Below are 13149 nucleotides of genomic sequence, written 5' to 3'. Positions count from 1 at the left end.
AGATACAAGACACTTAATCAACCTAAAAAAATCAGAAAATAACTCTAGGCTTTTCTCTCAAGTGTATCTCTCAGCCTTTTTCCACTCATGGCTTTTTCTTAAGCTTTCTCACAATGCCTTTTCTCTCAAGAAATTACAGAAAGATAAACTTAGAAAAGTACATTACAATCAGTAAAACATGAAGGAGATTGACTTCATCAACAGCCTCTTTGCTATGCGCAAAACCAGATTCGCAAACCTCATATGCAGTTCTTCAGTATTGGCCGAATGCTTCTTTGAAAGAAAGCATTATCCAAGTAGAGGAACTTCCTAATAGAACACTGTTCTCACACTCTGGTTTTCTCTCCTTGGTTTCTGAATGAACAGCAAACCTCTTTTTATCAGGAAGAAGAGATGAGACCGAGTTGCATGTAAGAGGAAATGATTTACCTATAACCTAAGCTTGATTTGGTTTGGATTTGTTGAGATGACTTCTGCCTTTCAAGCTTAGTTTCTCTTTCTTGCTTCTTTGGTGACTATCTTGGTGAAGAAGCTCTCTCTCTCTTTCTCTTTCTTACTTTTCTGAAGCTGATTTGACTTAGTCAGAGAGAGAGATGAACGTTGCTTTTGGTTAAGCAAAAGAGAGGGATTTTCTTTTCTGAAACCAGATCGGGCTTGGATCGGGTATTGGTATGCTTGGCCCGATTTGATTTCTTTGGCTTCTTTCTTTGCTTTTCCTTGGGTTCTTAATTTTGCTTTCAGCCCAATATCCTTGCTGATTGCTTTTTATTCTATTTGGGCTATTGAAATTTGGCCTGCAACAATAAACAATTAGTTAATAAGTAGATATAAATAATCAACACTAATTATTTATTTTGCCCAAAAATAATGTTTGTCATTACTAATTAATTTAGTTAATTTCTTAACTCAACAATCTCCCCCTTGATGACAAACATGATTTAAGCAATAATCAAAAGGAAATAAATTGAGTAAGGTATAGAAACTCCCTTTGATTTTTGTCATTTGCTTTTATGTTGCTCCCCCTTTCCTTTTCAAGATTAGCTCCCCTTGAATTTGTGCTTTCCTCTTTGTTCCTATTTTTCTTTGATCTTAAAGAGAGCACAATAAATAGCTAAAATACATTTATCTTGGCTAAAGGATATCAGATAAGCAACATCACATAATCAGCCTAACATCAAGCTAATACCATCAGCAAACTGATTCAGCATGTGAAATGCAGCAAAGAATATTCAGCATGCAAACTCAAGTATTAATGCAGCAAAAATCCCAAAAGAAGTACTAGGATCTATTATCCTATTGCTATTACTCCCCATTTTGTCATCAAGGGTGGATAATAAACAAGATCAACAAAAACAAAGTCTTGTATCTTGCAGAAAAGAGTTAGTCCATAGTGCAAAGTACTGACTAAACTACCAAAGGTGCAGCAATATCTAGAGTTATTACAGTCATCCAAAATGAAACAGTTCAAAAGTAGCTAAAGAAACAGAATTCATGAGACAAAAAGAGAGCAGCAGCAGCAGCAGTTTTTATGAGACAAATCCTAGGCATCAGAACCATTCCCCTCCGAAGCAGCTTCCTCTTCAACATCAGTGGCAATGTCTTCATCATTTTGAAGGTTGTCAATGAAGGTCATGAGCACAGCCACCCTATCCCTTGATTTCTTCAGGAAGTTCTCATGCTTACTGGCTAGCTTCCGTTGTTCCTTGCTCATGGCAATCATGTGATTGGATTGGGAAACAAACTCTTGAGCGACATCCTTGATCACATTCAGCAGAGCAGATTTCTTTCCAGTGGAGATGGAAATACCCTCGGTGGAAGAAGGAGGAGAGTCATCAGGAATGAACTCTTCATCATCATCATCTAGAACCACTCTCTCAGATCGAGTTGGTCCCTTCTGCTGTTTCACTGAACCACCCCCTTTTAGGTATGAATGTCTGTTTTCGTAATCCTCATTTGACAAGTCAACACCAAAATTTTCAAATATGCAAGTTAAAAATATGCCATAAGGTAGTGCTTTATCTTTTATACTTCGAACAGAATCAAACATGTATCTAGCCATCAAGTAGGCAAAAGAGGTTTCTGTTTTAGTGATTAGGGCATACAAAACAAGTGTGTCAGTGTAAGAAACCCTTTGATATGAACCACTTTGAGGAATCAAGATGTGGTTGACAATACGGTGCAACTGAGCATGTTCATATCCTAGGGCTTTGTGAGTGGGTGTGATGCCATCAATTAATGAAACATGTTCACAAATGTGAGCCAGAGCATCATGGTAAGAGATACCAACACCTTCATCCCATTTCACAGAGGTATAAGCACACGGCCCAACATCAGTGTACTTCAAGGAATCACTGATAGTTTCATTATTCAAGATAATGTCTCTGCCCTTAACATAAGAATGCACACTTCCTTCATTGTAAGTCATGTTTGCATAAAATTCTTTGACCAACTGAGGATATATAGGTTTTTTTATTTTGAAAAGGTGATTCCAGTCTAAAAATTCCAAATTTTCAACAAAAGAAAAACCTTTCTTTTTCAATTCGGGTAAATCCGCAAGAAAAGAGGGACATAAAGTACGATACTGAATAACTCCCTCATAAAAATCGTGGTTCATGGCAGATTTGAAACGATGTGGGTTATAGTCTGAGTGAGATGTCATGTAGTGTGATTTGTGAGCAAAAGAATCTATGTCTGGTTCTCTGACAGATTTGAGAGGGCGATGAGGGTTACCTCTTTGTGAGCGCACAGGAACAGGCCTTAACTTAGGTTTTGTAGTCTCAGGAACAGGTTCTTCAACAGCAGGACGCTTACCCTTGGATGAACTAGGTTTCGAGGAGCTTAGTTTGGATGGCGTTGCCTTAGGTGGTGGCGTCGGTTTGGCAGGAGCAGGATATCTTGGAGTGTTTTTGGTCCGAGCCATGGGGTCACAGTGAGGAGGAGAGGTAGGATGAGAAGGAGATGGAGTAAAGGTTTGGTATTGGGAATGAGTGGAAGGCTTTGAGGGAAGCTTGTACACTTTTTCACGAGGAGGCCTTTTAGCAATGGTCTTCTTCCTCATTTGGTAGGTTTCAGTCTTTTGAGGGAAGAGAAGCAGTAAAGTGAGTGGGAAGAAACCGAAGAGTTTGAGGAGAAGTTATGGAGGGAAGAGAGGGAGTGTTGGTAACCGTACCCAAAAGTGAATTTCCAAAACCATGCAACTGCATCACCATTTGAAAAGACTCGAAAAGACATGACCTCATAAAAGAAAGATTTTATTTGATTTTAAAATAAAACTGGAAATTAATTTTAAATTTTGAGAAACAATAAATCAAACTGAAAATCTTTTTGGATAAAAAACATTAAATGAAAATCTTTTCAAAAAAATTAAACACACAGCTCAACAAAAATATCAACTAAACACAAAATGTATCATTCATATTTGGGCCCAGAGGTGATTTGGATTTAATGAAACATATAGGACAACCCAGAATAACTCAAAATTCCTAGACAAGTCCTAAGCATGCAGAATCTATCCTCAGCTAATGGTTTTGTAAAAATATCTGCTAATTGCTCCTCTGATTTAACAAATTGAATACTAATATCCCCCTTTTGGACATGTTCTCTTATTGAGTGAAATTTCACTTCAATATGCTTAGTCCTAGAGTACAAAACTGGATTTTTAGAAATATTAATGGCACTCATATTATCACACATCAAGGGAATATTTTCAGCATTTAATTTGTAATCGGCAAGCTGTGGTTTTAACCATAAAAGCTGAGAACAACAAGAAGAAGCAGCTATATACTCAGCCTCTGCAGTGGATAAAGCCACAGTTGGCTGTTTCTTACTTGACCAAACATTCAAGGACTTCCCAAGGAAGCAACATAAGCCTGAAGTGCTCCTTCTATCAACTCTATCACCAGCAAAATCTGCATCACAATAACCAACTGCAGAAAAGTCATCAATCTTAGGATACCAAAGACCAAAATTGGATGTGCCATGAACATATCTAATGATCCTTTTAACTGCAGAAAGATGTGACTCTTTTGGTTTGGATTGGAACCTAGAACACAATCAAACACTTTGCACAATATCGAGCCTAGAGGAAGTTAAGTACATAAGAGAACCAATCATTCCTCTATACCTAGTCTCATCAACATCTTTCTCAGTTTCTCCTTTATCTAATTTAGAACTAGGATGCATGGGAGTTCCCATGGGTTTGGCATTTTCCATACCAAATTTCTTAACTAATTCCTTGGCATACTTTTCTTGATGAATGAAAATACCTTTTTCAGTTTTTTTAATTTGCAGCCCAAGGAAGAAATTAAGTTCACCCATCATATTCATGTCAAATTCACTTGTCATGAGTTTTCCAAATTTAGAACAAAGGGATTCATTGGCTGATCCAAAAATAATGTCATCAACATATATTTGGACTAGAATAAAAGAATCATTAGAGTTGTGTCAGTGGTGCCTCTTTGAAAACTATTTTTCAAAAGAAAAGAGCTAAGTCTCTCATACCAAGCTCTAGGAGCTTGTCTTAAACCATAGAGAGCTTTAGATAATTTGAAAACATTATTAGAATGCTCTTTATTTTCAAAACCAGGAGGCTGCTCCACATACACTTCTCTATCTATCACTCCATTCAAAAATGCACATTTCACATCTATTTGATATAATTTAAAACCACAATATGCAGCATAAGCTAAGAGAATTCTCATGGCTTCCATTCGGGCAACAGGGGCAAAGGATTCATTAAAGTCTATTCCTTCTTCTTGGTCATATCCTTGTGCCACTAGCCTTGCCTTGTTTCTTGCAATGCTACCATCTTCTCCCAACTTGTTCCGAAATATCCACTTGGTGCCGGTTACTTTCTTTCCACTTGGCCTTGGAACCAACGTCCATACTTGGTTCTTTTCAAACTCAAGAAGCTCATCCTCCATAGCTTTAACCCAAGAAGGGTCACTGAGTGCTTCCTTGACGTTTTGAGGCTCTATTTGTGAAAGAAGGGCAATGTTTGATCCTTCATTTTCCTTTCTAGTGGAAGACCTTGTTTGCACTCCATGAGAGACGTCCCCAATGACAAATTCCTCAGGATAATTCTTCAAGAATCTCTATTCACGAGGTCTGGTGGACTTGGAGGCAGTTTGAGAAGCCAAGGGATTCTGGGTGCTGCTGGCTTCAGGATTTCCTTTAGATTCATGAGACAAAATGGAATTGTCTCTCAAATTTTCAGCAGTTGCAGTTTCTGGTTCAGTCTGACCAGAATTTCCTTTTTCATTATTTTGAGTGGTTTCATCTTCCTTTTGAGCTTGATTTCCTGCATCACAATCTTCCAAAATGCTTTGTACCAAGTTAGTATCACAGAATGTAACATGTATGGACTCCTCAATAATTCTAGCATCTTGATGATAAACTCTATATGCTTTACTAGTTGTGGAATATCCTACAAACAAACACTCATAAGCCTTTGGATCAAATTTTCCCAAATTTTCTTTGTTATTTAAAACAAAACATTTGCATCCAAAGATGTGTAAGTAGTCTAAGTTTGGTGGGTACCCTTTCCAAAGTTCATAAGGGGTTTTCTTCAAAAATTTTCTTATGATTGTTCTATTCAAAATATGGCAAGCCGTGTTAACCACTTCAGTCCAAAGAAATTTTGGAACATTACTCTCACAAAGCATAACTCTTGTCATCTCTTGTATGCTTCTATTTCTTCTTTCCACAACACCATTTTGTTGTGGTGTTCTTGGACAAGAGAAGTTGTGAGATATTCCAAATTCCTCACAAAAGGATTCAAACAAATTATTTTCAAATTCAGTTCCATGATCACTCCTTATAGAAGAGATTTTCAAATTCTTTTCATTTTGAATTTTCTTGCAAAAAGGTTCAAAGGCCGAAAAGGCTTCATTTTTGTGTGCAAGAAATAAAACCCAACCAAACCTAGTGTAGTCATCCACAATTACTAAACCATAATGTTTACCACCTAGGCTTTGAGTTCTTGTTGGACCAAATAAATCAATGTGTAGCAACTCAAGTGGTCTTTTAGTAGAGATGTCTTCCTTTGGTTTAAAAGAACTTTTTGTTTGTTTTCCCATTTGGCAAGCATCACAAGTGATGTCTTTGTCAAACTTTATCAAAGGAAGACCTCTTACTAATTCTTTCTTAACAAGTTTGTTTATTTGAAACATACTTGCATGGCCCAATCTCTTGTGCCATAACCACTTTTCAGATTCTTTAGAGTGAAGACAAGCTACATTTTGATCTTTTAGTTCATCAAGAGTAAGTCCATACATATTGTTAAAACGCTTGGCAACAAACATTACTTCATTTGTGTTTTCATTAACAACATAGCATTCAAATCTTTTGAAAATCACTAAATATCCTAAATCACACAGCTGACTTATACTCAAAAGATTGTGCTTCAAACCACATACCAAAAGTACATCATCAATGAAAGTAGATTGCTCATTACCTACTTTTCCAACAGCAATGATTTTACCTTTACCATCATCTCCAAAGGTCACAAAACCTCCATCATACTTGTTTAGTTTGATGAAGTAGGTTGACCTTCCAGTCATGTGCCTTGAACATCCACTATCCATGTACCACATGTCCTTTTTGTTCTTGGATGCTAGGCAAATCTGCATGATGAGTTTCAAGTAGCCTTAGGTATCCAAATTAATTTAGATCCTTTGAAGTTAATCCATCTTGGTTGCCCAAGTGCATTGAAATCACAAACAACATTGTAAACTTTGTTTCCTACAACTCTCTTTTCAATGAAGCATTGTTCATATGAGTGACCAACTTTCTTGCAATTTACACAATGATTTTCTGATGTGTGTCGCTGAAACTTAGGTGAGTGAAATTGCTTGAAGTGATTAAATGGTTGAAATTTTCTGGTTTTTGGAGGAGACGCATTTCCTTTAACAAACTGATTTTTGTTATAATCGTTCCTCTTTGCAAAAATGTTTTCACCAGAATTTTTAAAACTCTTTGGATTTTTCGAAAATGAGATTTTGTTATAGAAAAATGGTTTCTTAAAAGCAGCCTCATTTTTTAAAATATAACCCAAACCTGGCCGGTTTGAACTCGGATCAGTTCTTGGTGAAGGCTCAGTTTCACTTGTGTATACTTCATCAAATTTTTCTTCAAAATTTGAAACATATCCAATACCCGATTTGTTTGGTATATGTTTTGTATTTGATGAAGAAGCCACAAATTGTATAGAGGAAGTGTTGGAAACTGCATTTTCCTTGGCTATGTAGCCTAAACCAGATTTTTCAAACAATGGTCTTTGTCTTGCAAGTAATTTGTCCAAGTTACTAGAACCTTGAGCAAATTTTGCTAAGTCACCATTCAACCTTTTAATCATATCATTTAATCTTTCATTTTCAGCAATTAACTCATGAGAAGGATCCACAATGTGCTTTCCTTTTAATTTTTCAAGTTCAGATTTTAGAAATCTGTTTTCTTCAATGATGTCCAAAGCACATTCAGTTTCCTTCACCTTTTCTTTTAAAAATTCATTTTCAGCTCTTAACACATCTCTTTCAGATATGCATTCATTGTATTTATCAAGCAGTTTTGATGTGTTTAAAGTTAGATCATCAATAATAACATGCAAGTCCTCAATGGTCAAATCATAATAGTTTACCTCATCAAGATTGTTGTTTCCAGCCATGAAGCAGTCTTTGTCATCTCCTTCAGATTCTTCTTCTTTATTTGAGTCATTCTCAAGATCCTCCCAAGCTGCCATGAGTACTCTTTTCCTTTCCTTCTTTCCTTTGTCCTCCTTTTTGAGCTTTGGACAGTTTAGCTTGAAGTGTCCAGCCTCCTTGCAATGATGGCACGTCACCTTGCTCAAGTCTATCTTGTGCTCCTTTGAACTTGAACCCTTGTATTTGTCCTTGTTCTTCATCATCCTTTTAAATCTCCTAGCAAAAAACAAAAGTTCGTCATCTGAAATACCATCACTAGACTCACTCTCTTTCAGTTCTATTTGTGACTTGAGGGCTATTCCCTTTTTCTTTGAGTCTGTGTTTGTGTGTGTGGCTTCATAGGCAAGGAGTTTTCCTCTCAGCTCATCATAGGTTATGGGATTTAGGTTGTTACTTTCGGTTAGGACAGTGGCAGTGGTTTTCCATTCTTTTGTGAGGCTTCTAAGGAGTTTTCTCACCAAGGTTTGTTCTGCATAGTTTGTACCCATAGCATCAAGGTTGTTGATTATAATTGATAATCTCTCAAACGCTTCATCAATGCTTTCTCCATCCTTCATGCTAAACATCTCGTACTCTTTTCGCAGCATATCAATCCTCGTTTCTTTGACTTGTTTAGTGCCTTCGTGTATAACCTGGAGTTTTTCCCAGATTTCTTTGGCTGTCTTGCATCTAGACACCTTCCGGTACTCTTCAAAGCTGATAGCACAGTGAAGAAGGTTGATTGCTTTGGCATTCATCTCTATCTTCTTCTTATCATCTTCATTCCATTCAGCTTCTTCTTTTGGAGTCACCACTCCATCAACACTTGTTTTTGTTGGGATCTTGGGACCGCTCACAACAATCTTCCATATATTGTAGTCAATGGATTGGATGAAAATTCTTATCCTTTCTTTCCAGTAGGAGTATGATGAGCGGATATTTTATACGCTTTTTGGGGTTAATTTCATATAGTTTTTAGTATGTTTTAGTTAGTTTTTTATTTATTTTCATTAGTTTCTAGGAAAAATTTATATTTCTGGACTTTACTATGAGTTTGTGTGTTTTTCTATAATTTCAGGTATTTTCTGGCTGAAATTGAGGGAGCTGAGCAAAAATCTGATTCAGGTTGAAAAAGGACTGCTGATGCTGTTGGATCCTGACTTCTCTGCACTCGGAATGGAATTTCTGGAGCTACAGGAGTCCAATTGATGCGCTTCCAATTTCGTTGGAAAGTAGACTTCCAGGACTTTTCAGCAATATATAATAGTCCATACTTTGCTCAAGGATAGACGACGTAAACTGGTGTTCAACGCCAGTTCCATGTTGCAGTCTGGCGTCCAGCGCCAGAAACACGTTACAAGTTGGAGTTCAACGCCAGAAACAGGTTACAGCTTGGCGTTGAATGCCCAAAACAGCCCAAGCATGTGAGAAGCTTTAGTCTCAGCCCCAGCACACACCAAGTGGGCCCCAGAAGTGGATTTCTGCACTATCTATCATAGTTTACTCATTTTCTGTAAACCTAGGTTACTAGTTTAGTATTTAAACAACTTTTAGAGATTTATTTTGTATCTCATGACATTTTAGATCTGAACTTTGTACTCTTTGACAGCATGAGTTTCTAAACTCTATTGTTGGGGGTGAGGAGCTCTGCTGTGTCTCGATGAATTAATGCAAGTATTTTTGTTTTCCATTCAAACATGTGTGTTCCTATCTAAGATATCCATTCGCACTTCAACATGAATGTGATGAACGTGACAATCATCATCATTCCCCCACGAACGCGTTCCTGACAACCACTTTCGTTCCACCGTAGAATGAATGAATATCTCTTGGATCTCTTAATCAGAATCTTCGTGGTATAAGCTAGACTGATGGCAGCATTCAAGAGAATCCAGAAAGTCTAAACCTTGTCTGTGGTATTCCGAGTAGGATTCAGGGATTGAATGACTGTGACGAGCTTCAAACTCGCGAGTGCTGGGCGTAGTGACAGACGCAAAAGGATAGTAAATCCTATTCCGGTACGATTGAGAACCTGCAGATGATTAGCCGTGCGGTGACAGCGCACCTGGACCCTTTTCACTGGAAGGATGGATGGTAGCCATTGACAACGGTGATCCACCAACACACAGCTTGCCATAGGAGGACTTGCGTGCGTGAATCAGAAAACAGAGGAAAGCAGAATTTCAGAAGACAAAGCATCTCCAAAACTCCAACATATTCTCCATCATTGCACAATAAGTATTTATATTTATGCTCTCTCACTTTTTACAATTGAACTTGAAAAACACTGTTGTTGGCATCCTGACTAAGAATAATAAGATAACCATAGCTTGCTTCAAACCAACAATCTCCGTGGGATTCGACCCTTACTCACGTAAGGTATTACTTGGACGACCCAGTGCACTTGCTGGTTAGTTGTGCGAAGTTGTAAGAGAGTAATGTGAACATTGACATTACAATTTCATGCACCAGAGTAGTTCTTCCCGTTGAAGAAAGGTGGCCGATTGTTTGACTGGCCTTCAGTGAGAGTGTAGGCAACTGTGGTTGTGCCCAAGTTGTTCGCCATTGGATCTTTGCTCCAAGCGGTTAAGCTTGATTCTTGAGACCTTAGCTCCTGATACCAATTGAAGGTTGTGGTAGGCTTAGAGAAGGAGGGTTGAATCTATGCCTTCCTTTTAAGTTGCTGTTATTACCCTTTTTAAACAAACTTTCAATTCAAGTTCTGTTTGAACTCAGCATCGGAAATTTATGAGACAATTTATTTTTGTCTCATGAATATCAGAAAACAGAACTCAACAGAGAAGAGAAAAGCTAACACCAGCATGTATCCTGGTTCGGTTTCCTTGTGCTATGCAACCTACATCCAGTCTCCTCCACAACCATGAAAGAATTTCACTATAGTTAACAGTATTACATACACCAATTACACAGGACTGACCCAATCCTCTCACACTCAAGTTCTAACCTAACTTGACATTGGCTATGCTAATACCTAACTATTCCTCTTAGTGCTAACCCAACTAAGAAAGGGATACCTTACAGGTACAAGATACAAGACACTTAATCAACCTAAAGAAATCAGAAAATAACTCTAGGCTTTTCTCTCAAGTGTATCTCTCAGCCTTTTTCCACTCATGGCTTTTTCTTAAGCTTTCTCACAATGCCTTTTCTCTCAAGAAATTACAGAAAGATAAACTTAGAAAAGTACATTACAATCAGTAAAATATGAAGGAGATTGACTTCATCAACAGCCTCTTTGCTATGCGCAAAATCAGATTCGCAAACCTCAGATGCAGTTCTTCAGTATTGGCCGAATGCTTCTTTGAAAGAAAGCATTATCCAAGTAGAGGAACTTCCTAACAGAACACTGTTCTCACACTCTGGTTTTCTCTCCTTGGTTTCTGAATGAACAGCAAACCTCTTTTTATCTCCTTGCATGTTGCTGGGTTCTTCTTCCAAGGTCAACACCTTGAGCCTTGAGATTCACCAACCCACAGAATCACTTTTTCTCATTAAACCTTAGAGTAGAAACTTTGCTTCTGACTTCTTCATCTTGACCGAAAGCCATAAAACAGCAACCATAGAAATCTTCCAATGGTCAACTTGATCTGAGCCCTTGAAAACCAACTTGGTCCCCAAGTCTTGTTTAAGACCGTAGATACACAGCAGGGAAGAATAGAAATCCTTTTTCCCTTGTATCCCATTTCGGATAGAGCAGAGAGATGGGAAGAAGAGATGAAACCGAGTTGCATGTATGAGGAAAAGGTTTACCTATCACCTAAGCTTGATTTGGTTTGGATTTGTTGAGATGACTTCTGCCTTTCAAGCTTAGTTTCTCTTTCTTGCTTCTTTGGTGACTATCTTGGTGAAGAAACTCTCTCTCTCTTTCTCTTTCTTACTCTCTCTCTCTCTCTCTCTCTCTCTCTCTCTCTCTCTCTTTCTTACTTTTCTGAAGCTGATTTGACTTGGTCAGAGAGAGAGATGAACGTTGCTTTTGGTTAAGCAAAAGAGAGGGATTTGCTTTTCTGAAACCAGATCGGGCTTGGATCGGGTATTGGTATGCTTGGCCCGATTTGATTTCTTTGGCTTCTTTCTTTGCTTTTTCTTGGGCTCTTAAGTTTGCTTTCAGCCCAATATCCTTGCTGATTGCTTTTTATTCCATTTGGGCTATTGAAATTTGGCCTGCAACAATAAACAATTAGTTAATAAGTAGATATAAATAATCAACACTAATTATTTATTTTGCCCAAAAATAATGTTTGTCATCACTAATTAATTTAGTTAATTTCTTAACTCAACACTTTGTACTGTACCCCGCGTCGGATGCTATACGTCTTCACGCTTAACACAGCCTTTTCTTTATCCTGAAACTGCTGACCAACCTGAAACTCTGTAAGACCCCCAGTCCCCTGGGCATCTCTAGCACCAAATCCAATGGGTTCCCCAGGAACCCCCTCCTGTCTCATGGCATCCTCTACAGTTGAGATCAACAGCGAACGACGGGGAGGCGACTGGCTCGTCCCAAGGTGCATTCATAGGCACAAACGAAGATGCACCAATAGGTCTTGAGCTAGAACCGGCTACCGTGCCTACAGCGTGGGTATTCCGGTTCAAACTCCCCGAGCTAGACATTACATCAACCAACTTTGCCAACAGCTCAGGTGTCCTGACCTCGGGAAACTGCCGACGACAATGGAAGAGGAACTGTAAATCCTCATCACTCCCTATGGTGAAATAATCGTACTTCACGTCTTCTCGCAGCACTGAGATCGGAATGCGATAGAATAACTTCTGAACCCGTTTCACGCCTTGCAGCCCTAGTTTCTGTAGTATAGAATTCACGAAGTCATCGAATCTCGTCGTAGGTCTCATAAAAATATTGAGAGGATCCTTATCAGTGTACTTCACACCAGATCATGTTTTTCTCTTAATTGATCCTCTGTAATGCACCAACACTACAAAACTCTTGTCACTACTCATTTTGTCACTCTAATGAGAGAAATTCACGTTCACACCATATTTATACACGTCTGACCCTTTATAATTCGAAACAGCATATTTCGAATTATAACCATACTAATTCGAGCCAGCATGATTCGAATTAGTGTGAGGTTGTCTGTGTGTGTAATTCGAATCACCTTGATTCGAATTAGTGTGTGTAATTCGAATCAGGTTGATTCGAATTAGTGCTTGTGTGCATGTGTATAATTCGAATCAGTTTGATTCGAATTACTGTAAATGTTTAATTCGAATTGCACTAATTCGAACTACATAGAAATGTACTCCTGGTGAAACCTTGTAACGTTTTTTGCTTTGGTGGAATCATGTAAATTTTTTCAAACCATGGTTTATATGGGTTATTTGTCCTATATCAAATACAAATACAACTTTTTCACTTTTTTAGATTAAAACTTTTTATTTGAATTTGCAAAAATATTCTTAGTAACAAATAACTTTTATTAAAATTGTT

This window comes from Arachis ipaensis, chromosome B01, assembly GCF_000816755.2.
Source record: "Arachis ipaensis cultivar K30076 chromosome B01, Araip1.1, whole genome shotgun sequence".
Lineage (NCBI taxonomy): Eukaryota > Viridiplantae > Streptophyta > Magnoliopsida > Fabales > Fabaceae > Arachis > Arachis ipaensis.
Note: the sequence above shows the minus strand (reverse complement) of the source record.